Source organism: Myotis yumanensis, unplaced genomic scaffold (genome assembly GCF_028538775.1).
Source record: "Myotis yumanensis isolate MYYU_CA2020_CCGP unplaced genomic scaffold, mMyoYum1.0.hap1 SCAF_11, whole genome shotgun sequence".
In the NCBI taxonomy this organism is placed as follows: domain Eukaryota; kingdom Metazoa; phylum Chordata; class Mammalia; order Chiroptera; family Vespertilionidae; genus Myotis; species Myotis yumanensis.
Window position 1 is genome coordinate 57321647 of NW_027223762.1, and position 26736 is coordinate 57348382.

Consider the following 26736-nt stretch of genomic DNA (forward strand, 5'->3'; position numbering starts at 1 on the left):
CTCTGGGCGGGGCCACTCCCTTTGGTATTGGGTCCCCAGGGCCTGGGGCAGAGAAGCACAGTGAGAAATGGGGCTGCAAAATCCCATGCCAAGGTGGGACGATCACACTGAGGCCTAGAAGCAGAGGCGGCAGGGCCAGGGAGCCCAGGGACAAAAGCGGGGCTGTGTGCCTCACGGGCTGTGGTCTAAGGGGGGGCTCTGGTGGCAGCATGAGTTGGAGGCCCCAGGACGCGGCCCTGGCTCTAACCATGGCTCACAGTGCGAGCCCCCAGCAGCCGGGAGAAAATAAAGGGTGAGCTCAGGAGGCTCAACAAAATGTTGGTAAAGTCCAACAGGTTAACTACTGGCCCCCTGCTGTGTCCTCAGTCCCTGATTACTAGTTAGAAGACCTGGCCTGTGGCTACTCAGGACCACTCCCGACCTGTGGGCCAGGCCCTCAAGGTCCAGGATGTGCACCCTGCCAATGGGCTTCCCTTATGATTTGAGAAAGAAGTTCATTGCCACCCTAACAGTCATCTGTTTAAGAAGTCTTCATCTCTCATGGTGACTTTGATTGCAAAAATGATTTTTACCTTGTATGTTTTGCAATCTCTGAATTTTCTCCTGTGAACATATACCCTTGTCTAAGTTAAATAAAATCCAAATAAAAACAACAACAACATTGGAGAAAAAACACAGCTAAAATATCTTCGACTACCTCCTAGTAGGAAAGGGGATGGGCTCTCCAAATACAAGTGAAAAATCAAAGTGGCTGGAGTTCCTCAGAGCATCAGGACAAGGTTGTTTTGCACAGTGTCCTGCTCGAGGCAGCCTGAGAGCTATGGACCCAAAGCTATGCCCACTGTGGGGATTCCGGTCCCTCCACACTCTCCCAGGACATGTCCCCCATGGACCTCAGCCACCCAGTGTCTGGACTCATGGGGAAGTTCTAAGCACCCAAGCCTTGCAATGTGAAATCAAGGGGAAATTTGGATTCTGAAAGGTAACCTTGATGAGCAGCAAGATTCAAGTCTGGTGGGATGAATCTGACAGGTGTCCACTGTGTGAGGTCAGTGTGAGGAGCAGCGGGGAGGCGGAGGTGCCAGACAGCAGCCAGGGCAGAGAGAGCGCTTTTCCAACAGCATTCGGGGCAGGCAGGCAGGGGACTAGCAAGCGGCAGCCCAGGAATCAGAGCGATGCTTGCTACAAAGTCAGTGCCACATCAACTGACAGGAGCAGTGCGAGAGTCCACCCGTTTACTTTTACGGTGACCTTGCATTTATATGATAGTGGTTTTCCACTCACAGTACTGATAACAATCTTCCCTTTTAAAATAAAGTGGAAAGGGCAAGTCGATTCAAGGGAAAGTATGTAAGTATCACTCAGGTGAAATAGAATTTGCAAAATCATGGGGATGGTACGAGGATGGCTGAAGACAGAAAACAATGCAGTAGTAAAGGCCTCTGTGGACCAGCGCTCCCAGCTGACGGTGACAGTGAGCTGATGACCTGTCTGTCCACTGCTGCCCTCACAGCAGCATCCAAGATGTCAGAGGACCTCAGCACGGTCCCAAAACGTCACTTTGGGCTGAACCCTGGCTGGGCAACATCGATCCGATTATTTGAGATGCTGAGTGGAGCATAAAATTCTTCAAAAACACAGAACACATCTAAAAAGGGACTGCTCCGCAAAACCTTAGATTCTGTGCTCTGACACAGAAAGTGGAGACAAGGGCTGCAGATTTAAAGTTAGCTGCCCAAATATGAGTCTTAAAAAAACTCACTTGACAGGGGCCGCGCAGTTTCAGAAGCATAGCGACCACTGATGAGTTCTGCACTGCACAGGGGCAAGGTCAACAAGCCTGCAGGTGCGAGAGGGGGCGGCACTGGGCCCAGGACTCACTTAGCACAGACACCCTGGCCCAGGGACCTGGATGTGGATGCCCTGAGGCTCCCGTAACACTGGGCTGCGCTGGAGTCAGTCCAGAGGCTGGGACAACTGGTCTCCTTTGAAGTCAGAATCCAGGTTGGCTGCTTTAAGCTTGGCTTGGAATGTGGGTCAGGAGGAGGGGTCCACTGAGGGTCACCTGGCCTTTAGCTACTGTTTTTCTGTTTGTTTGTTTGAATTTCAGACATGAAGGCAGGTACATTGTGAAGACACTGACGTCTGAGAAAGGGAGGGGCTAGTGAGAAGCAGGTTTGATGTCAGAGCAGGTCCAGAACCTCAGGCGTTTACAGAAAGCCGGGCGGGACGATGGAGACTTGGCCTTGTCCTCGCTCCCGCTTCCGTAAAAGCAACTCTTTTTTCTCTGAGTTGCTAAATTGTGATCCCCAGGATAACCCAAGAGAGGAAGGAAAAACCAAACAAAACAGCAAATAAATGAAATGAATAACAAATGACTGCCTTAGCTAAATGTTCTTGGGAAATCAGAGTCCTGTCCTGCCCAGGAGAGTTGGAAACAATACCCACAGCACAACCAGAACCAGGACTCGGTGAGCCATTCTGCTCTGACCCCACTGAATTAATTTAGTGGCGTCCTGTGCCCAGGCTTTACTTAGCACGTGAGGAGCATTCAATATTGCTCTAGGAGCCGCTGCCTTAGACTATTTTTCAATGTCAATGTGTTTAACTATTAAATAAGAATGTTTACTAGTTTAGGACCCGGTTTTTCTTACTCCTCCGCCCTAATGACAAGCTCCCTGACAACTTGGCTCTCACACAACTAACTCCTGCTCCTGTTCAAACACCTTGGGACACTTCCTGGTGTGCTTCTGGTTGCTGCAACGGGACAGTCCACCTGAACTGCTCACTAATAGTCCTTGTGCATCTCAAACAGCCTCTTATGGAAGGATGAGTTTGAAATTCCTCTTTTTCAGACCAAAACACTGTCAACATCAAGAATTATTCCCATTTAGATCCCTACACATCCTCTACTGCAAACCTACACTTCATGACCTTTAAATTATGGAGTCTTATCAGAGCAGATAATTGGCCTAACTTCCTGAACATGCCATGTACATGAGCATAACTGACTTATCCGATTTCTGACTTAGGATTCAAGTTCATAGAAGCACCAGTTATTTCTCTCTCCACACCACCTCCTGGTGGCCACAGGTCACACCACAGGAGAGGGGACCCACTAGGCAATGCTGGTGCCCCAGGCTTAGTCAACACCTTCAGGGACCAAAGCAGCTTTAACTGCAGGCAGTGCTCACAGTGGATAAGAGTTCAGGCTCCGAAATCTGTCGCACCCGGGTTCAGTTCCCAGCACCACCTCTTATTCTCTGGGAAAGTGCTTAACCTTGTCAAGCCTCACTCTCCCAGCCCTGAAAAGGGGATAGGAATCGTGCCTGCTCCACATGGCAGTTGGAACTAAAGGAGAGACATAAAGTATGAAACTAGCTAAAGATTGCTGAGCCCAGAAAGAGTCCCCATTACATGGCTGCCCTTACTAATATCTACCACTGACCTCCTCACTCAGGAATCCAAACAGTTGTTTGTTTGTTGTATTAATCCTCACCTGAGGATATTTTTTTCAGGGAGAGTGGGAGGGAGCAGCAGAATCAGAGAGAGAAACATTTCTGTGAGAGACACACATCGATTGGGTGTCACCCACACACCTCAGCTGGACCGGGCATTGAGCCTGCAACCCAGGCATGTGTCCTTGACCAGAATCGAACCCTGGACTCTCTAGTCTGAAGGCTGACACTCTAACCACTAAGACAAACCCGCCAGGGCAGTCAAGCATCTTTTCTCTGAAAGTTTTTCTAGCTCTATTAGGCTGATTATCGTAAATTAAGTCAAATTAGACAATAACACAAAAGAAGGTGGTGAATGTAAAAAAATTTATGTAGCCCCCATGAGAACCCTTGGCAACAGATGCCTCAAGATAAATGTTAATAAGCTTCATTATCATTTCCCTGCATGTGAGCATTTGACCTAATTCACCTCCTGTAAAGACTGGGAATGCGAGTATAAGTCCCTAAACATTGGTATGGATGTGTGTGCACACTTCGTTTTTTGCATTTTGAGGTCCTGAAGTGGTGAATGTCACCCAGAAAGGCATGTGCACAGGTCACACTCAGGAGGCAGCTTGTCACAGGCTCTGGTGCTGTAACAGCCGCCCCTGAGAGGGCACGAGTCTCAGGCCTGGGCTGGTCTTCAGGAAGTCCTGGTGTCCTTCATAAAATTTAAATTCTCAGGGTGCATGTTTGGCAGGTTTATAGGTAAGTCATGTATAAAATGATATTTAAAAGTAAATTGAAAACTCAGCCATGTTTAAGGCAAGTAGGATGCACTTTCTCCCTTGCTGGGAGCCAGTCCATCATTGCCGCTTGACATAGCCACTGCAGGGAAGAACCATCTGCACAGCATATGTTTCAAGGGACCTGGTTCATATGGCATACTGTTCTTAATATGTTTGCTCCCCTACTTAACGCTATGTGTTTTAACCAAGGTCACCTCTCCGAGAAAGGTTGTTTCTCCAGGTGGGGATTTTTCCCTGAAGTTAGAGATTAACAGGACTAAGGAAGGGAATAAATCAGTAAAAACCCTTAACTAAGTGCCAGGCTGGTAGTTAACCACTTTAACTATGAACAATCACGCTTAAACTACATAATCTTTACTTAGGATAATGTCCTTCAGTTACGTCCTTGTAGCTTAACAGAACAATAGAGTAGTGGCCTTGGAATGGAGATAACAAACATCATAACCTTTGGAATAGAATGGATAGGATCAAAATCAATTGGTATAAATACAGATGTAACAGGAGAATAAAGACAGAACCTGGCTGGAGAACCTGACTAGAGAACCTGGACAGAACCTGGCTGGAAAACGTGACTAGAGAACCTGGCTAGGCTGCTGATGAACTGAACACTGTCTCCGTGTCATTCCTTCTTCGCCGACTCCGTCCACACCTTTGGGAACACCTAGACCTGCTGGGGCTGGACCCCAACACCCCCTCTCCCAAACCTTAACATCTCTGAAATCAGGATGCAGCTTCGATTCTGACTCACAGTCACTGTTGTCCTGGTGGCAATTGTGACAAAATCGTCACTGCCACAACCCATTTATCTTCTTCTTATGTGAGCACCCTTGTCCTGACAGCCTCTGAGATTCCATGAAATACATACAGCACATGCAACTAGGAATCCACTTCAGAACCTCTGGCAATTCCACGTGACAACCCTGAATGATGAGGTGCAGTGCACCCCGTGGTGGCAGGACTCAAGGCCAGATCAGGTCAGAGAAGAAAACCAGACCCGCTTGTCAAAGTGACAGGAAGATCAGAGCCTCAGGAGGCCTTGCTGAAGATCTTGCAGCTGTCCTCACGTGTTAAATGCACTGCCGATCTCCCTACAGAAGTGGCCTATTGTAGGCCTGGAGGAAACAGGGAACCCCCAAATCCTCTGCTGTGGAGCTTGTCTCTGCAGTAACTGTGTGGACACCAGCTCTGGATATTTGAGTCCCTACCACAGTGTCCATGAGGCGTTAGGCTCCTCATACTAAAGGACCTGAATTGTTCTGGGACGAAAGTACAGCAACACTGACTGGGGGTTATATTTCCTACTTGGGTGTTCACATTCCTAAGGAGACAGATGTGCATGTGTGGAGCACACTCCCTTCAGCATTCTACACACACACACACACACACACACACACACACACATGTGCACAAGGAGGCAGTCTCCTTGGTTCTCCCCTGTCCCTGAGGGAGACCTGAGTTCCTGCCCTTCACTTCCCGCCTGCAGACAGGTCAGCCCCTCCTACCGTTTCCCCTGGGTTCCCTGCAGGTCTCTTGCTCTTCTGTTCACTTTGAGCAGCATGGGGTGGCCTGGAGGGGCTCCAGCTGCGATTGAAGAGGCTGAGAAGTACTGGGCGAGGCCTGGTCTGAGGACCCCAGCGGCCAGGAAGGCCTCTCTGAGGTTGACTTTGGTCGTTCTCTGGAACCCCCTTTCTTTAGTTTGATGAGTTTGAGTAAGAATTTGGCTCCAATCCAGTGCTTTTTCCTGTAAGAGGTAGGTTTTTAGGACACAGCCAACCCTCACTGCCCCTCCAGCAGGTGTCTGGGTGCCCTACGCGAGCTGGAATTTCCATCACCAGCCTGTAAAGGTGGTGGTTAATCTGGTTCAGAAAGCGGGTGCTCTTCGCCGTCACCACGCTCACCCCACCTGGGGCTCAGGAGGTGGCACACATTGTGCAGTTAATTCACACAGACCCAGGGGTGGTAGAAGCCTTCATCGTACAGGAACCCACACTGGCCATTCGGGAAAACAGAACTTCAAACCCAGCTTTCAGCTCTTAATTACTGTGCCAAGTGTGGGAAGTGGTGCTATACTAACCTAATCATGCTGGTTGGCAAAATTCCACCAAAATGCCATTTTTAGAAAGAGTCAGGGACCTCCTCACCTTCTGCTAGAGTTAATAATACGTGAAATAGACTGGCATATTCTGCCCACTCCCGGCACTGAGGAATCTGGGTGAGGGGAAGAGGGCAGGAGAGTGGGCCCCTTCAAGTAAAAATAGTGAGCCCTGGATGAGTTACCCAGTGGTTGGAGCATCAGCCTGAGCACTGAAGGGTGGTGGGTTCCATCCCCCGTCAAGGGCACATACCTGGTTTGCAGGTTCAATCCCCGGCCCCGGTCGAGGTGTGTGCAGATGGAAACCAATTGATGGGTCTCTCTCATCTCTCTCTCTCTCTCTCTCTCTCTCTCTTCCCCCCTCTCTCATTTACTCTCTCTCTCTCTCCCTCCCACCGCTGTCACCTCCCTCCCTCCCTTCTACTCTCTCTAAAAATCAATGGGAAAAATATCCTCAGGTGAGGATTCGAAAAATAAGTAAATAAATTAAAACTGTGAATGTAAAAGGTAATTCATTCCAGCTAACAGGAAATGAAGCATTCTAATGTAACAGGGACCATAGCTGGGTTCTGGTCCTGGCTCTGCCACGAAACAGCACTGTGCTTACAGAAGCCACTCAATTTCCTCATCGGTGCCTCAATTTCCCTGTCAACAGGAGGGTTAGGCAGAGGTTCTGAAATTCTGTGGTTCTGTGATTTCTACAGATAGGCCCTGCTGGATTCATGGTGTTTTAACCTCAAGGCTGGGCTGGGACAGGACAATGGGAAGGCCCAGCTCCTGGGCTCAGGCCCGGGCCCAGGGGGAGCCCTGCTGGATGGAGGCCTGCAGTCTTAGGGGCCAAATCGGCCCACCACCCAGGCTGCTGCTCTCTGGGGAAGGGAATGTGTTTGTGAACTTGCCCTGGACTTGGGTCAGGTCCAGTGAACCCAGAGCAATGGTGGTCAGAACAAAAGTTTCCTGTGCTTGAAGACAGGGGTGCCGATCCAGGCATCTGACCCAAGCTTCCTTCCCAAAACAGAAACCTGGTTTTCTAAGTCCTGCAAACTTAAGACAAATGCTGATATGCCTGCTTTAGTGGCTTTAAAAGCACAGACTCTCTGCCCTTAAACAGGCTCCTGGCCAGCTGGCATTCACCATCCCTCATAGGATAACCCTGAGTACGGAGGGCGGGACGGAAAGAAACTCTAAATTCTTTCCCTGCTGGGAGTGACCTGCACACAGGGACCTGCCATAGAGCAGAAGGTACGGGCCCAACAAACTGGCAAATGCTCTAGATGCTACAGCTTCCCCTGCTCGTGAAAAAGCAAACTTTCTGTCCTGTGTGTAAGCTACTGACGCTTAAGTCAACTCACTTCTTTGGCGCTGGATCATGGAACTTGTGCTGAGCCATGCTTTTTTCTTCCAGTTTTTCATTTTGTCTCTGTAAGGCATTTAATTTGTCTCTAATGGAGGAGAGAGAAAAAACAATCTGGTTTTTAAAATAAAAGACATAAATTGACTCAACACCCCACCTGGGACCTGGCCCAGAAGAAGCCAGTGTGTTTCTGGGACTCAGACATCACGGTGCTCATGTCCACCATGACCCCTGAGTTGGGAATATGGGGATGGAAGCATGTGACATGGGTCCAGGATCCTAACACGTCGAGGAGACGGCTGAACACCTAGGGTCAGGCTGTGCGTCACCTCAGGAGAGAGACCCCGAACCATTTGAAACTCAAGCTGGGAAACCCCAAGGGTTCGGGCCAGGTCAGCTCAGGACGCTGGGCCCTCGGGTCAGACCCAGGGCTTGGCTAGCTCCTGCAGGTGCAGGCCAACGATAGCTTTAGTGGTGGGAGGGCTTTAGTCTACCCTCGCTGAGTTAGACAGGCATCAGGTTAAAAAGGTCAGTTTAGCAAAGTCAGCCCTCCAACCTGGACCCACTTCAATGTTGGGCTTCTGCTAACACTTCTAGTGAAGCAAACTCAAATCCTTTTGGGAGCCAGACAGAGAAGATAAGGAACAAAGCGGCCTGGGAGGACCTGAGGGAGGAGTGGGGGCTGCGGCGAGGCTGAGCGCTTGGTGCCACCTGGGACCTAACTCGGGGCCTGCAAATGGAGGGCCGCTCTCCATGTGGCAGAGCTTCTGAGTGCTTTTCCCAAAGGATCCAGAAGCCTTGGCTCTGAAGCAAAATCTTTTAATTTCTAAATGTGGGAAGTCAGTTCACATTTTTAAAAACACAGAAAGGAGCCTCTTAAACCTTGGGCTGCCAGAGGGCACCCCTGTACCTGGGAGAGGGAGCCTGGCTTTCCTGAAGCCGAAGACATGGCATGCTTTCCTGTTGTCTGTCTAGGAGCCATGCACGCAGTGCTCGCTATACAGCGCCCCCCACAGGGCCGCTGGCTCCTGTCCTGTTCCTGCCTCTCCTCACCCATGTGGCCTTGACAGCTCAGACCCCTGCTTTCCCTGCTTGAAAATGAGTCCTCGGCATCCAGACAGCTGCTCAGGCTCCTTCACTCAAGAAGGTGCCCAGGCCCCTCCTAATATGAGGGCTTTTCTGAGAGTTCACCGCATTGTGAGCACCCGTGAGAAGTAATCACTTGCAAACTACTGGGTCCCTGGCTACAGACCTGCTCTGCTCCCAGCACCCTCGGCTCGGCCTCTGTTCTTCTAGTCTGTGTTATTCTGTTCACATAGCTGTCACCGAGCCCCGCAAACTCATGGCCCAGCTATCCCAGGGCTGGGGATGACTCTGCATGGAGCAGGCTCAGGAAGCCTGCCCACTCCCTGGCCTCCTGCAGACACTTTCTAATGCAAAAAGGTCATCAGATCATCCCCAGGGTACCAGGTCCCCACTCTTGTAGTTTGCACCTGTCCAACCTCTGCTGGTAATTTTTAGCAGCTGCGTTATAGAGAGCCCACTTCAGGCTACAAACTCTCACTTCTACCCCAAAAGTACAGTGCAGTTTCCCATGTCAACCATCCTTGGTAGATGTTGAGCCCCCTGTAGATGAGCAGACGAATCCGGGAGAACAGTGAACAGCAGCATCACCCCGGGGAGCTGGTACAGTACCCAGTGGTCACTGTGGCCATGTCCCTCTGTCCCACACAGGCCAGCCATTCCTGATCAAAAGGAAGGACAGTCCCAGCAGCCCCGAACCGACGGGTGAAGACCACCGTGGACCCACAAGATGCGTCTCAGATGACTTGACTTCCAAACCACAAGGATTCCAGCACCAAGGCTCTTCCTCCTGCCCTCATTTCCGGCAGCTTCCTAGGCCCTGTACACCAGCATCCTTAATCACCCACTTCCCAGTGAATCCCACTCATTAGCCAGGTATGGCAGTCTTCCATGGCTGAGTGCTGCCTCCTCTGGCTCCCCTCCTGCCACTCCCTGCACCTTCCCTGCAACCAGAAAATGCGAAGCTCCACCTTCAAGTTCCCCCCGCCCCGCCTCCAGGACAGTTTTCCCCACACACTGGCTAGCCTTCTCCCCATCCATGTCAGCAGCAGAACTCCAACTCCCACCACCACGCTTCCTTCCATTTCCAGGAAGCTCCTCAACATCTGTCTGTGTGCACACAGCTCTGCTCTCATCCCATCAACCCTTTGGTTCCTGGAGACCAGGTAACTGGTTCTGTGTATCTCGCAGGGCCAGGCCTATTGGCAAAGGCAATGTGGGCAGAGGGAGGAAAGCCACTGTGCACCAACAACCCACTCTGCAGCCCATTAAGGGAAAAACCGACACAGAAAGGGCTCAGCCTGTGATCTGAAGTCCTTCACTGTTGTATTTTTCAAAGTGAACTTGATCCCAAAAGCAGATTAAGAAGCGCCTGGCAGAGGGAAGTGTCTCTGTAAAGCCAACAAAGCCAACCACCCTTATTTGCAGAAATCTGGAACCATTCCCTTCCCGGGAAAACGAGAAGGATGTGCTGGTAAGATGGTCTGTCCCCTTGCCTGGGACACCAATGTGCCCAGAGGGTTCTCTGCTACCCAGAATGGCGCGGTCTAGTCGTGGAGCTGGAAGCCACGACCCCTCTGTTGACGGGCGTCCGTCAGCCCACACCCCTCACACGTACTGCCGCTGCTCCTCCTGGTGCTGGTAGTTGTTCTCCACGTCCTCCTGGAGAAGCCTCTGGTTCTGCTCTTTCAATCTTTGGTTTTGGCTCTGCAGGTGACGGTTTTCTCCCTCCAAGTTGCCCTTGAGGCGGGAGAGCAGCTAAAACACAGATGGACAATGTCTCAAACACCACACGCTCCCGTGATTCCACTGCTGGGAATCTACTTCCAAAAGGAGAAAAAGGCCACGTGCACAAAGATGGCCATTTTGGTATTATCTACGTCAGCTGGCATGACCAATATGGCCAATGCCATGGGGATGGCCAAGCCTTTTGTCACTGCACCATCCAATCAGGCAGCCACAGGCCATGTGTGGCTGCTAAGCACTGAAAACGCAGCCAGTCTGATCTGAGCCATAAGTGCAAAATATATAATAGGTTCTGAGGACTTAATAATGATTCAAAAATAATGTAAAATATCTCATTAATAAGCTGCCTGGTGCATGTGGCTTGGTTGAGTATCATCCCATGCACTAAGAAATCACCAGGCTGACAGTGTCGTTCTTGATGAAGGCACGTGCCTGGGTTGCTAGCTCCATTCCAAAGTAGAGGGCATGCAGGAGGCAACTGATGGATGTTTCTCTCAAAAAGTCAGTAAAAATATATTATAAAAAAATCTCATTAGTAAACTTTTGGGGTTACATGTGATACTTTAGATACAAGGGTTAAATAAAATAGACCCTTAAATTAATCCCACCTGATTCCTTTTACTTTTTGAATATGGCTACTAGGAAGATGAGTATTACGTGTGGTGGCCTGCATTATATTCCTATTGCACATCTCTGCTCTAGGCAGGGTTGACACGCTTTTCCGGTAAAGAGAGAGGTACTAAATATGTTAGGCTTTCCAGGCCGACAGTGGTCTCTGTTGCAACTGTTCAACTCTGTTATTACAGCAGGAAAGGAGCCAGAGAAACAATGCACACGCATGGGTGTGTCTGTGTTTAAAAAAAAACAAACCAAAAATCTTAACTCATGGACACCAACATTTACATTTCATGTCACTTTCACTTGTCCCCAAATATTATCCTACTTTTGATTTTCCCCAACCATTCAAAACTGTGAAAGCTACTCTTGGTTCTCAGCTGTACACAAACAGGCGTGAAGCTGGACCTGAATTTTGGGCTGAGGGTGGCCAGCTCCTGCTCTAGAATATCATCGCGGTTGGTGTAGCAGGAAGTCCCAAGCTTTGGCTTCAGACAAACAGGGTTCCAACCCGCTACTTCAGAGGGACAAGGTTGGGAACCCCAGCTCACAAGATCACTGTGAGAATTAAATGAGATGACACAGAGAGCAGAGTGCTCAGCCAAGAGGACTGAGATACAACGGTACTTGGCTGTTTCCAAGCACCGCCCGACCCTGCAAAAAGCAAAGATGAGGTGAAAAGTGTTCTGTAGCACACCCCTACTAGTCATGGTGTTCATCCCAGTCAACTGCCTCTGGCTTCCTCTCTGCCTCTGTGTGACATTCACACACACCTTTTGAGCAGAGATGCCAATGAGGACCCATTCCCACCTGTTGGAGCCCAAGGCGTCAGCCCAGGGAACAGGCCCACCCAGGGTCCTGGGGCCTCCAGCTCTGGCCTCACCTGGCAGTGGTTGCCCAGCTCGGTCAGCGAGATGTCCCTGCTCTGGAGCTCCTCCCTCAGCCAGTTGCACTGGTCCTGCCAGCAGTTCACCTCCAGCTGGGTGTCCTTCAGGGAGGTCTGAAGCTTCTTGCTGTGCATCTGCAGCTCTTCCTGCTGCCCCTTCAGCCCCTTATACCGGGCCTGCCAGCGGTTCTTCTCCAGCTGCATTTCATGAAGGGAGGTTTGCAGCTCCTTGTTGTATATCTGCAGCTCTTCCTGCTCCTTCCTCAGCCAGTCACACTGGGCCTGCCAGCAGTTCACCTGCAGCTGAGTGTCACTCAGGGAGGTCTGCAGCTTCTTGGTGTTGGACTGCAGCTCCTCCTGCTCCCTCTTCAGCTGCTGGTGCAGGGAATTGGCCCTGGGAGTGGAGAGACACAGGGCCAAGGGCTGAGGCGCACTCCCAGGCTCTGTCCCAGTTGTGCAACCTTAATCAAAACAGCAACCTCTCAGTTTTTTTCATGTGTTAATGAAGGGTTGAACAAAATCAGCGGTTTTCAAACTGTGTTCATTGGGGTTCTAGGAGGCTACCCCAGGTGCCCCACTGGGTGTTGGGGGAGAAGGACAGGCAGGCTCGGACACCACTCCAACAGAGCATCCCTGTAAAAGTTCTTTCTATGTGAGGCGTTGGCACATCTGCCTACTTGGAAAAAGGGTTCTTCGATTTAGACACTTAAACACAGAATCAGAACATTTCTGCTCTAAGACTCTATGTCTATATCCACCTCTTCTCCCCAATTCCAAGCCCCGTTCTAATTTCAACTACTGAGATAAATAAAATAGGAGATTCTGGAATGTTACCTAAATCCACTGAAATTATCATCATTATCATCATTACCCGACTGGGATTCCTGGGGAAGATTTATACCAAAAAGCTCATATGACCAGAAGCTCATGGACTCAATCTGAACACAGGTGTGTGAAGTTTGGCCCACACAGCTTTTTAAAAAATTTTAACATTTACTTATTTTATTCTATTTTATTTCATTTTAAACTGTGTGTAGTTTTATTAATTGAAGTCTCTCCGATAAAGTCAACTAAAAAAATAAAATAATATAAAGAAAGGAAACAGAACAAGATGAAAAGATTCTCTGTTGTTGTGCTGTAAGTACTTGCCGGTTTATGTTTAAGGGTCCCTGGCTTCAGACATGTTTCCAGATCCTTCCACTCAGCGGTTCTCAACCTGTGTGTCCCGACCCTTTCACAGGGGTCGCCTAAGATCATCGGAAACACACATATAGCGTGTCCCAAAATTCACAGAAGATTTGCAATTGAATTGAGTTGCAAATCTTGGGTGAATTTTGGGACACCCTATATAATTACATATTGTTTTTGTGATTAATCACTATGCTTTAATTATGTTCAATTTGTAACAATGAAATTGGGGTCACCACAATATGAGGAACTGTATTAAAGGATCGCAGCATTAGGAAGGTTGAGAACCACTGTTCCTGGTCCTCTGTCCTGCCCAAATAAAGCAGATTTTTTTGAAAAACAAACAAAACAAAAAAATAATTATTGTATCAGCATTCCAAAATTTTAAGGTTCCCATCAACATTGAGATATCTTCTCAGAAAAAAAAAAAATCCTAAAGAAGGATGACCTGACAGTCTCTAGCTGGGGTGTATTCTCCACCAGGGCCTGGTCTATCGCTGACTCTCCTTCCCCACCTGCTGGACCTGCCCGGCCACTGCAGGCAGCTGAGTTTACAGCCCCACAGCACATGTTAAAACAGGGCTGTGGGAAGGAAGGCTTCATGTGGTCACGCCTCTGGGTTGAGGCAAGACTTGGATTCGAATCCTGCCTGTGCCACTAACTAGGAGCATTGACCTTGAACAAGTTGTTTAATCTCCCTGAGCCTGTTTCCTCCTCTGTTGCTGTGATTTTTTTTAAAGGATAACAATAGCTCAGCCAATTCTCATGATTTGCCTTATAATGTTCTACCCAACAACGCAATCCCTGAATTAGTGGATACTGAAACAGTTCCCAGCTGTTCCTGGGAGTCTCTGGTAACATTCTGTCAGCTGATCAAGACATAAAGACTGTGTGATACACTCAGAGCCAACAGGACCATACCTGGGCCCGAATGACCCCTGTGTGTCACTCATATATTCCCCGTAAGGCCCAGAGCAGCCTTGCACTTGGAAACACTAGACAGCACTTCAGCACTCCATTTGGGGGACATTTCAAACAGCGAAATCATCCTCAAAGCCTACAAAATAGAACACCATGGCACTCAATGGCCCACAAAGAGGATGCTGGTAGGTGAGAGCTTAAAAAAGGACAGGGGCAAAGGCTTTGTTCAACCTCAGCTGCAAATGTGCACATCAGGGACTCCAGTATCTCCCACTCTGGGCACGTCCATGACAGGCCACGGGCACTGATTTGGGGGTCACCAGTACAGTTCATCCAGGAGGTGAATTCACAAATGGGAATGCGTGGATGCTGAGGACCAAGCCTCCCTCCCTCACGGGATCGCTGGTGTTAGAGGATGCAGGTGCCCCTGCCCGACAGTCATCAGCATCATAACTGTGGGAGGGGAGGTTGTCCAAACCTAGACAATGCCCCATCCCAGCTGCTGAGTCCTTCCTTCCAGCCACCAGCTGGAGTCCCCTTTACCTTGTTACCACCAGCTGCGTCCAGGGCAGGGTTGGTAAAAATGCACCATCACCAGGGGTCTCACTTGAGCTCAGCTCAGCGGGTGCTGAGTGAGTGGGTCTGACTGACATCCCAGCAGAGGCGCTGCAGGGGGGCTGGCGGTTACCTGTCCAGCTCTCGCTGCAGCCTCTGGTTCTCCTCGGCGGCCATGGCGCTAGCCCTCTGCTCCTGCTGCAGAGCCTCCTGCTCTGTGGTCAAGAGCATCCCCAGCTGCTCCAGCGCCGCCTTATGTTGGAGCTGGTCCTTGTAGCTGTTGAAGGAAAACACACCCGCTAGGAATGGGCACCCAGGAAGACCTTAAAGCCTGGGTGACCGGCTTCTCTCTGCAGAGCTGAGGGAGAGGGGGATGGGCAGGGGACGGGGCTGGACGGAGAGAAGGAACAGACTCTGGGCCAGCTTGGGGGGGTCTCCTTCAGCCCAGGAGCCAAGTACCCCTCCTCCCACCTGACGTGTCTCCATGGTCCCTTCAGACCCTGTCAAAGCAGCCTCCCTCCTTCATCCCACTGGGAACAAAACCACTGTTTTCTGAACTCCACACCCTTCTCAAAGAAACCACTGCACATACAGCGGAATTCCACTGCCCATAACAGTTGATCCCCCCTCGGCCCCAGCTCAGGAACACAACTCTTCCTGCTCTGAGCCAGGCAGGCTGGGGGGCAGAGGCTTGCCTGGTGGGGCCCAAGCAGCCATCAGGGGCAGCTCACACCCTGCTCCTCAAGGCACCCCCAGTCCAGCCCTTGCCCTCGCTCTCCCACAGCCTCCCCTCAGCTCAGGCTTTTATTTCCTTCCTGTCTCAGTCTGCAGAGGGTCCCGCACAGTCTCTCTGGAGGGCAGCAGAGCACAAGAGGGAGCCGCTGACCAGCCCTAGGCTGTGCCTCCACCTGCAGGAACCTTCCCTGTTCAGGGTGACTCGGGGGACCCCCCAGGTCCAAGGTGGAGACTGAGTCATCACCTTTCAACCTTCCCCAGGCAGGCAAATGCCTTTCCAGACCCCCTTCCTGAGGTGTCCACACCCAGAGACAGGCTGACAGAGACCACCCAGGTTCCATGGTTTCAGCCCCTGACCTCAGCCCTGCATACCTGCCCGCCCACTCCCACCCCCTGACCCCATGTCAGCTGTACTTGTACCATCTGCCTGGAGCCAAGACTTGTGGGTACTCAAACTCAGACACCTGCTCGGTCGGCTGTTAGAAGACAAACATTCCTTTGTGTGGCCTTTAGCCATGGGTGGAGACTGCCAGGACAGGACGTGGGACGTGGAAGGTGGGGGTGGGGGCTCTCAGGGCGGCGATCTTTCTCATCCAGTTTGACAAACAGGGCCACGGACCATTAGGGTCCCCACCTCCTGCTTCCCTGTTGTGTCTTGGAAAAGCACAGGATCAAGCATATCGCAACCATTAGTAACGACCCTCCTGCAGGGCAGAAACTGAGAGTCTTACTCCCCACTGAATCCTGGGTACGAGGCTGGACACCCAGTACATGTGCACCAGGGGAACGAAGGAGCGAGTGTCCCAGTCAAGTGTCAGGTGAAATGAATACAGAGCCCCCGGCCTGTGTTCCAGGCACCTCCACCTCCAACTTGCAGCCATGCTGCAGACACACCAAGGGCCTCCAGCTATCTGTCCAACCAGCAAAAACCACTGAATCATACAGTCGGTCCACCAAGCAAGGAGTCATAGGCAGAACAATTAACTCCTCCCTCAGAGCAGTCAAATGCCACCTGCACAAACCTTCCCATGTGAACAGACATAAGAATATATCCACACGGTTATCATAGGGCATTGAGGGTAAGGCCCGAAGCGCCTGGTGCGGGGTGGGCACCACAGGAGGCTCCCATCAGTAGTCAGCTGGGTGCATTCCCACCACGTTAGACAGCACCACGCGCCCAGTGGGTGCTCACTAAGCGTGTCGTGAACACAGGATGGGTGCAGGGGAGGCAGCGAGGGAGATGCCACGAGGCAGAAGATACTCATTCTGGTGGAAAGGAATGATAGTCTTATAGGAGCAGACATCCCGTCACCCCCGAAGGGTGGGAATCTGGGTGGAGAAAGGGGTGGAAGGCTCTGCAGAGAGTCCACAGGAAGCACTGGGTGAGTGTGTAAATGAACATCATCGCCCCCAAGTTCATGCAGCAGCAGGCGCCCTCCACAGGCTCTGCAGGCTCAGTGCCCTCCCTGGTCCCTGTGATGCCAAATCCCTGCACCTCAGCTGTTCCCAGGGAAGCCCCAGCCTTTGCCTGGCATCTGCTGAGACAGAGGCAAGGGAAGACCTCAGCAGGGACAACTCACAAGCACAGAAGGTGGACAGCTCTCTCCTGTGCTGCTCCAAGTGTGGGAGAGCCTCTCTTTATTGCATCTCTCCCCCCACCCCCCGCCCCCCACCTTGGAGTCCTCTGTACATCTCACTTCCCCCAGGCTCTGGGTCCCGCTGTACCCCCCGGGGCCATTCCAATCAGGGATCTGCCAGGCAGCAGCTCAGCCGAAGTTGGCTGACTACATGCACACAAAGCCCTGATTTTGCAAAAGCCCAAAGTTAAGATTTATGCATTTAAGGTACATCAATTTTACTTTTTTTAAAAAAAAGGTGTATGAAGAGTCAGCGGTAAAGGTGACATGAGAATGGCCGAGTATTGGTAATGCTGCTACAGGTGAGGGGAACACAGGGTTTTCACTATATATTCCGTACGTGTCCATATATTCAAAAGTTTCCAAAATTAAAAGTAAAAAAAGAAATTCAGAAGCCCAGACTTTGAGACATGGACAGGGAAAAGACCTGCGGACCTCGGTAAGGCATGCCCCTGAAAATCGGCAGCTGTGGTGACTTCCCCTCCTTGTCCTTGGTTTGGAGAGAAAAGGAAGAGGGGTTAGGAATGCCCAGGGGAGCTGGGACAACAATGCTGACACCTGGTTTCCCTGAGCCGGGATTAGTGGGCAGACCCTTCTCCCCTGGGGGACCCTCCTGCCCCTCAGTCTCCAGCTCCACCAACTCCACATCGCTGAGGGAGATGGTGGATTTACTTCTCTTCACTGTGAAGCAGTGGGACCAGAGAAAACATGAGAGGCCAGAGTGAAGGGGGGACAGGAGCCCGGGGAGCCCCGTTAGTCACCCGCAGCCGCAGGCACACACCTGTCACTGAGCACCTTGCTCTCCAGCTCCAGGGTCCGTCGCAGCAGTGTCTTCTGGCGGCTATATTCATCCATGAGAGCCTCGTATTCCCCAGACAGGTGCTCATGGAGTGCGCCCAGGCACGCGTGTTCCCGCTGTAGGGCCTCGTGGGCTGCCGCCAGCTGCTGGTGCTGGAGCTGCGTGTTCTTCTCTATGAGCGCAGTGAGCGAGGCGCTCTGGGGGCTCAGAGTGGAATTTTCCACCTTCCAGGAGGGAGAAGGGGATGATGCCTCACCAGGTTCAGGCCCAGGGGGACCACAAACTCCGGATCCCTGGATCCCCACATCCTCCCACACAGTGAGGGGCCAAGAGAAGGTCAAGTTTTGACACAAAAATAGCAGGACCCTCAGGACTGGCAAAACCCAGCCGTGCTGAGGACAGTTCTACCTGCACTCAAGGAACTGCTCTGGGAAGGCCCGCTGCAGAAACAGACTGTCACATGGGCCTAAGCTTAGTCCTGGGCCCCTGTCTACACATGTGACTTTTCTTGAGCAATTTATGCCCTTTCTCTGGATAACCTCCTTGGGTACCCTCTCTGACCACTTTGAAAAGTGCATGGAAAATCAGTAAGGACGTAGAGAACCTGAACAGCAATACCAACCCAATTAACTGATATTTTCACAACACCCATCCAACCGCATTCAAACCACCAGAGAGTTGACCGGGGAGGAATCCGTCCTAACTCATTCTGAGGCCAGAATTACCCTGGTGTCCAGCTGCTTGTCCTGCTCCAGACCCTCAGGCTGCAGGGTGTCCAGAGATGTCTGCAGCCTCTGGTTCTCCAGCAACAGGTCCTGGCTTTCCTGCTCCAGGGTGTGGACCCTTTCGGGGGCCGTCGTCAGGGCGCTGACCTCCATGGCCAGCTTCTCATTCTCCTCCTGCAGCCGATGCAGCTCCTGCTCCAGCTCCTGCGCCTTTGCCGCCTGCTCCTTCACCTGCTCCAGATCCTGGTGCAGCTGCTGCCGCTCCCACTCCAGCTTGCTGACTCTGCTGCTGGTCTCCATCACTGTCTGTCGGGGGACTTTGTTCTCATTCTCGATGTCCTGAAAGCAGGCCTCACTGCTGGCCTGTGAACTCTCCCGTAGTGAAAGCACCACTTGTTCAAGATCCTCGATCTGCAGGAAAACACAATGGAAAGGACACAGGCGTGATTTCGGTCCAAACTGGAGGCCCAAAGTGTAGGCCTGGAATGTTCATCTCATCATGGACCCAAAGGACGTCCTAACATTTCCCAAAGGCCTGATATGGACACAAGGTGAAGGGCATGGAGATCCCCACCCAGACAGTTCAAGTCTAAACACTTTCACAGAAGCCAGATGACTTAGAAACAGAAACCGCATCTTCTCTTAAAACAATTAAAGTGATTTCCTTTTGCTTTTTACCCTGGTCCACAGTGGCCTGAGAGCTGACTGCCCACCCCTGTGGCCCCTCCGCACACCACTCTCCCCTGCAGGCATTGCACATGATCTTCCCTCTGCTGTGAATGCTCACCTGCCTCTACCCCCAGCCTCCAGCTTCTCTGGCTCCTTCTCATCCTCCAGGGCTCAGTGTGATTGACTGCACCACAGGGAAGCCCTGCACCACGATTCTAAATGTCCTGCACCTAATAAGACTCTCCCTGGACCCACGTATATTCCCTCAATAGCACACGTCTCAAGTCACCTGGCTTGTCACCTATCACTCAACCTGCTAGACTGGAAGCTGTATCAGGGGAGGGTGGATGCATGCCTCTCATGTATACACAGCACCACCCCAAGCCCCCTTTTTTGCTCTATAGAGGCTGAAGAACTCAAGTACCTGATACCCAGCCTCCCTTGCAGCTAGGCTTAGTCATGTGTCAGGTGTGGCCAATGAGATGTACACAGAGGATCCCAGGAGGCCTTCCCTCTGTCTCTTCACACTCCACAATCTTCCTGCCCACTTCTTGGCGAGGTACAACAGCCACGGCCAAGACTGGCAGAGCAGGAAGGGAGAAGCCTGGTTTCTCGGTGGTGTCCCTGAGCCACTGCCCCAGCACTGGGCTGCCTACCCTAGGGCTTGCTGTAATGTGGGGGTGGATTAACCCTGGAGGTTCTCCAGGGCTCTGAGTGTGAAGCTGGACATTTGAAGGGGGATCTTTGTCCTGCGGTCTGTCCCATGTGCTGCAGGACATTTAGCAGCATCCTGGCCTCTCCCACCACAGCCAGGAGCACCTCCCCTCTCCTCCCCCAAGTCATGACAATCAAAAACAAGATTGCCAGTGTCCCTGGGGGCAATATCTGCGCCCCCTCACCCCCCCCCCCCCCCCACCCCCGGCCCTGCTGTGGCTGGAATTGCTGGTCTGACTGCAGCTGACAAGGAAACTGGTAACCCGGGAATCACTGCTGGATTCCCAGGACATCCTATGATCCTGGACTCTCCCTCTTGCAGGCAGAGGTGCCAGGGGAGGCATGGTGCTGGAGGGCCTACCTCCTGGGCTCTCTCAGCCTTCAGGGTCTCTATGTCACAGAGCAGCTGTTCTCTCTCCTCCATCAGCTCCTCACAGAGAGTCTCCAGATCCTGGTTGGTCTGCTTTTCTCTTTCCATCTGGACTCGAAAGTCTTCAATCTGCAGAGCCAAAGACCCAGCCCATGCAAAAGTCCGTTTCAGGAAGTGAACTGTGTTTTAAAGCAAACCCGAAACCTGTGAGCCCCAGGGAACACTTTATGAAGAATAGTAACCTCCATCTTGGGTAAAAACTGCTGTTTAAAACTTTAACCCTGCTATTCTGTAAACATTTGCTTGCTTAAATAATAGGGAAATAAGACTACTCCCCACTCCAGAGAGGACATAAACTCTGCCCCAGACAGAGTTGTCAGCGCTGGCACCTGGCCAGGCCTTGAGATATGGTCTCACGGCCCTGTCCCAGCAAACAGGACTTTTTCTCAGAAGGTCCTGAAGTCTCATTCCAAATTTGGAAATCAAAGAGCTGAAAAACATATAAATTGAAAAGACTTCCACCATATTGGGCTCCAGAATTTGAGAAGCAAGAATTCCTCTGGGCCTGCTAGGGCTAGCAAAAATGAATAAGACTCCAAACAAATTTGGCTTATTGATTAAGGCTTCTTCTGATTTACTGCAGAACAGGAAGGGAGAAGCCTGGGACCTCGGTGGCGTCCCTGAGCCCCTGACCCAGCACTGGGAGGCCTACCCTGGGACTTGTTTTACTGTGAGGTGGATCAACCCTGGAGGTTTGCCAGGGTTCTCAGTGATGCTGGACATTTCAAGTGGGATGTTTCTTTGTCCTGCAGGCTGTCCCATGTGCAGCAGGACATTTTCAGCATCCTGGCCTTTCCCCAGCACAGCCAGGAGCACCTCCCCTCTCCTCCCCAAGTCATGACAATCAAAAACAAGATTGCCAGTGTCCCTGGGGGCAATAACTGTCCCTGCCCCCGCCCCCTTTCAGTGGCTGTAATTGCTGGTCTGACTGCAGCTGATGAGGAAACTGGTAACCCAGGATTCACTGCTGGATTCCCAAACGTGGCTGTGACCCTGGACTCTCCGTCTTCCAGGCAGGGGAGCCAGAGAAGGCATGGGCACTGGAGGGCCTACCTCCTGGGCTCTCTCAGCCTTCAGGGTCTCTATGTCACAGAGCAGCTGTTCTCTCTCCTCCATCAGCTCCTCACTGAGGGTCTCCAGATCCTGGTTGGTCTGCTTTTCTCTTTCCATCTGGACTCGAAAGTCTTCAATCTGCAGAGCCAAAGACCCAGCCCATGCCAAAGTCTGTTTAAGGGAGTGAACTGTATTTTAAAGCAAACCCAAAACCTGTCATCTCCACGGAACACTTTATCAGACCTTTTCTCAAGGGAAAACCTTCCGTCCCACTTCTTGGGGTAGTACTTCAGCCACTGCTAAGACTGCAGAGCAGGAAGGGAGAAGCCTGGCTCCCGGGTGGTGTCCCTGAGCCGCTGCCCAGGTCAGGCCTAGTTGTGCAGTGAGCTCCCCATACCCTTGACCATCACCTCTCAGCCCATGGTGTGTACTTCCAGCTCATGGTAGAGAAAAAGGCCATGGACAACAATCGGTCAGCTTCCCTCCCAGCTTTCCACTGCTCACTCTCAATACTTCCGTCTTAGGCCATGTCCACTACTGTCCTGAGGGTGAGGCCACATTCCTGGGGCCAGCAGCCACCACTGGATGTCCTACCGGGACTTTCCCCAGTTGGTGACATTCCTATTCATCCACCTGCTCTGAGGGGTCCTCTGCCATCTCTCTCCCTCCTCTCCCCTCCAAGTAAATGGACCACCAAGGCCTGTGCTCGTTCCCCATGCGGCTCCCCCTCCACACCCCACTGCTGCCCAGGCCAGACCCCCTCCATCCTGCCTGGATGATGCCCAATCAGCGGCCCATCACAGACCTCTTCTGCGGGACCCACCAGTGCCCACTCCCTGAACATGAACTGCCTGGACCCGCACATCTCACACTCTGTGCCTGACACCTGAACACTGTGATGGACACAGATTCAGACTCAGGGTGGGCCCTGAGGTGCGACTCCCATGCGAGGCCCATGGTGCTGTCCCTTCCCACTGACACCAAACTCATGACCACCTGGGAGGGGGAGAGCGTGGCTCCCTGCTAACAATGTGACCACGAGTGCATTTCTGTTACTGACAGGGCCAGCAAGCAGCAGGCATGGGTGCCAGCTTCTGTCAGGGTGACGTGCTCAGCTCACACTTGGCAGGTGGCAGGTGCAACAAGAGCTGACCCCTCCTGAGAGCGCCAGGCCCCTCCCACCCTCAGAGATTCCGACATGGTCAGTCTGGGCTGGGGCCCAAGAGCCTGCATTTGGACTTGTGACCCTGATGCTGGTTTGGGATGACGGCTTTAAAACTAAAACAGAGGAGCCCCACAATCCAGATCAGGTGGCTCTCAGAGCTTTTAAACGCCCCAGACCGCAGGACACAGACTAGAACCTCTGAGGGAAGGACCTTCAGACACCAGCGACCCAGTGAGCAGCAGGTCCAAGAGCCGGCTCCATTCACCTGGCTGGGAGCGGCCTGGCACAGCCAGGTTTACAAACTCCCAGAAGGGCCACTGCTCTAGTGCCAGCTCTGCCTACTTCTCGTGGGAGAGTCCGCCCTGCCTTTATCTCACAGGTCTGGGCACAGTCTCCAGACTCCTCGGAAGCAGCAGGCAGGCAGCTTCTTCCCCATGAGGGGGAGGGTCAGGCACAGTGGGGCTCATATCTGTGCCCTCACAGCACCCTGTGGGCACACCCAGCCCCCTGCCCCAACCTGGGGACAGGGCAGCCCCACCAGCCAGGGCCAACAGCAAAAGGCGCTGCAAGGTGCCACGTGTCTGAGTCTTTCTCACAAGTGAGAATATCTTTCTTCTCCTTCCTTATCGCTGCCCCACTTCCCAGCACCAGGTCTGGGCTCAGCAGGAAGCAGGCATCTGCCCTGATGGCAGCGCTGCTCCGGAGCCGGCCCTGAGGAGGAAGGCCCTGCACAGCTGTCACTCACCCTCATTCAGAGAAGGGCATTGGCCCAGGGAGTCCAGTGATCTGCCCAGAGGCCCACAGTGAGGATGCAGCAAAGCCGCACACAGGGCAGTGGGCTGATCCCAGGCCTGCTCTCTCAGATGGAGTCTGGGGTTTGTGGCCCATGCCTCCCGCCTTGTTCACCCCTCCCCATCTTACTGTTAATTCTTCTCCCCTGCCGCCCTGTCTGTCCCAGTGAAAGGAATATTATGTCCAACCTTTGCATATCTGGTGTGGCTGCTTCTGGTCTGAAGATGTGACTGCCCCCTGTCCACACACACCCCCTCCTGCTGGACACCCCCGCTGGACACCCCCATCTTCTCTGCTTCTTTTTGCCATGGAACTGGAGCCCTCACTCCTGTCCTTCCATGAATGCCCTCCCTTCACCTAGGGAGAGGTCACCAGGCTGAGATGGGTTTCCATCCTCCTCAAAGCATCAGGGTTGGGCCGAGGGCTCCTGTGGGGAGGCTCCAATTCCCCAGAGCACGCGGGTGCCAGGGGCCTGCCCATCAGTCCCTGTGCTTCGCTTGTGTTCCCACGATAGGCCTCAAAGGGCTGCCCCTCTTCCTCTCAAAACCAGGACTCCTGCCTGAAGGAATGAACTCTTAGATGTCAGTGCAAAGTGAGGGTGGGGGGCGCACCCTCTCTAAGGTCCACAGAAAGGTCATGAGTTACAGGGAAGGACGTGCACTTCGGGAACTAAGGTTTACACAGACCGAAGGGAGCCTACAGCCTGGGAGACACTGGGTGGTGGGAGAGGCGAGCTGGCACCGGGGGGCCTGGGACTCTGGGCCACCTGTCCTGGCTGACCCTTGTCCCTCCTTCTCTGACATCATCGAGAGGGCCAGGTTGTCTGGACGTGTCCAAGGCTGGGCCTGTCCTAGCTCCAGGGAGGTCAATGTCAGGCCATGTCCCCTGTTGTTTTTAGCTAATGGCTGCGACACACCATTGATCCAACATTAGGGAGGACCCATGATGCAGCCAGGCCTCAAGCGGGCTGAGAAGGACAGGGAGCCCCTCCCTCCCACCAGGGGCTCGGAGCCAAGACAGGCCTCCCAAGGGCTGTGGCAGGACTGCCCGGGGGTCCTACAGGGAACTGATCAGGAGAGGAAGCAGGGGATGGGACCTGAGAGACAGGGCTAAGGAGTCATGTGGGGAGGCGGCAGCCACCACCTGTCCTGTGTGTGTGGAGGAGGGACCGGAGTGGACCCCAAGGACAGAAGCGTCAGGGGTCATCTCTCATCCCTGCCGGGAGCTGGGCCAGAGGCTACAGGGCAGGCCTCTGCAGCTCACCCCTGGGGACTCCCCCCATTGGAGGTTCTCATCTTTCTAAAGGTCAAGTCTTAATATCTCAGTCGAGGTCGAGCTACCATTTACAGAGACATTCGCTGTGCCCGGCCCACGTGAATCTAAAACCCAGACTGTCTGGTGGCTTTCCCTGAGCTGCGCTGCGCTGCACAGAGAGATGCGGCATGAGGAGGGCCTTCCTCCCGGCCCCCAGGGAGAGGACACACTGCTTGGCAGCTGCTCTGCTGTGAGGTGCACAGAACCTCAAAGGACGAGAAGCGTGAGTCACTGAACCTTGGACATCCCATGAGAAGCCTGGAGAAACCACTTCACAGGTGGAGGGGCAGTCCCAAGCCTCACCCAGAGATGAAGTTCCAGCAGAGCCGTGACCAGCGGGACCCAGGTCTCTGGTCTGCAGCCCATGTCCCTGCCATTGCCAGGACAGCCTCAGCAAATGATGCTGGCAGGACCCCTGGGCCGGTCGGGACAGACACCCGGACACCTGAAAGCACCAGTCCTGCCAGGTGGTCAGCAAGCAGGAGTGCCCTTGCGTCTCCCTCATCCGGAATCCGGGCACCCGTCATGGTGTGCTCAGAGCCCACGACGCAGCTGTGTCACCCGCGGTGGCTACATGGACTGAGGCCCTCTGACCCAGAATGACCTGCTCAGGGCGGCCGTCGCTAGCCTCTCAGGGCCCTTCTTGCCAAGTGAATGGGGTCCTGGTAACTGTAGGATGAACCTGGCTGGTGAGCCTGTCTCTCCTCCTGGAAGTCTCTTCTACTGCGATACTGGGAAGACCTGGTTTGTCCAGAAAGGCAATGCCGTCCAGCCATCTCTTCTTCCTCATGCCCTCGACCGAAAGGAGAGAGTGAGCACTGCGCTCCTGTCACCAGCAGCCATGCCCTGAAACAGCCCATCCATGGTCTCCACACGGGAGCGTGTCTTCCATAACTGCCTCCCTCTGGGACCCACCAGTGTTTTCTGTTTTATTCTTTGTTTGTTTTATGTTTTCAATATATTAAAAAGTAACAGTACAAAATGCTATAGTTATTAAACAGGATCCAAATATATCCTTTATAAACTAGTTCTACAATTAAAGGAAAACATCTTGATACATAAAAGCTTTAACAGGATGTAAAATTTTTAAAACTAGAAAGTGTATAAGACTTAACTCTTTCAAATGTTCAAACAGAAAGACAACATGCATAATCCCTATAATAAAATGTGTCCTTGCACACATACCCTGGGGACTTTAAAAACTGTGAACTTTTAAAGTTTGAGTAATAGAGGTAGCACTTGAAGGCTTTGTGAACCTTTTCCCAAACAAGCATACTTTCAGAAAATCATTTTATCTGACTCCGCATTTGCATTTTTGTTCTTCCTGAAAAGGAGAATTTACACTAGCACTGAATTTTTAATTAAAAAAAATGCATTTGGAGATATTTAACTTCCTGAGTGACTTCAGTTAATCAAACATGATTTAATGAGAAAATTCTAATATTTTAGAATGAAATAGGAAGTGAAGATTCACACTTGATAACCAATTAGGGCAAAACTCAAAGAGCATGTCACAGAACTTACACTTACATTCTTTATGAAGTTAAACAATATGATTTATCCCAAACTTCACCAATAATCTTTCTCAAATGTTAGTAAAATGGATCATTGATGTGACATTTTCTCATTTGTTAACAAAATACTACTGTATTTTAGACTACCAACTTGAATGTTTTCTATTATATACACAAAATGTGATTCACTAATACACAAAATGTGATTCACCCTAAGCAGGTTCTTGCAATACAATAGATAATAGAGCATTAAAATATTTTATGATACAACCAATACATAGAACATGCGCCTTCCTCAATTTCTAAAACGATTAGGAATTGTGGAACTTCCTTTTGCATAAAACCCTTTCCTCTGCATGAAGCCCTGAGGTGAAAGGCTATCCATGTAAAAGCTGTCATCACAAGTCTTCTCAGTTCTGTATTAGACGATCGCTATATGTTTAAAAAATTTTATAAAGAAATGTGGCAACATATAAAACTGCTCTGTACAGTTTTAATGAAAC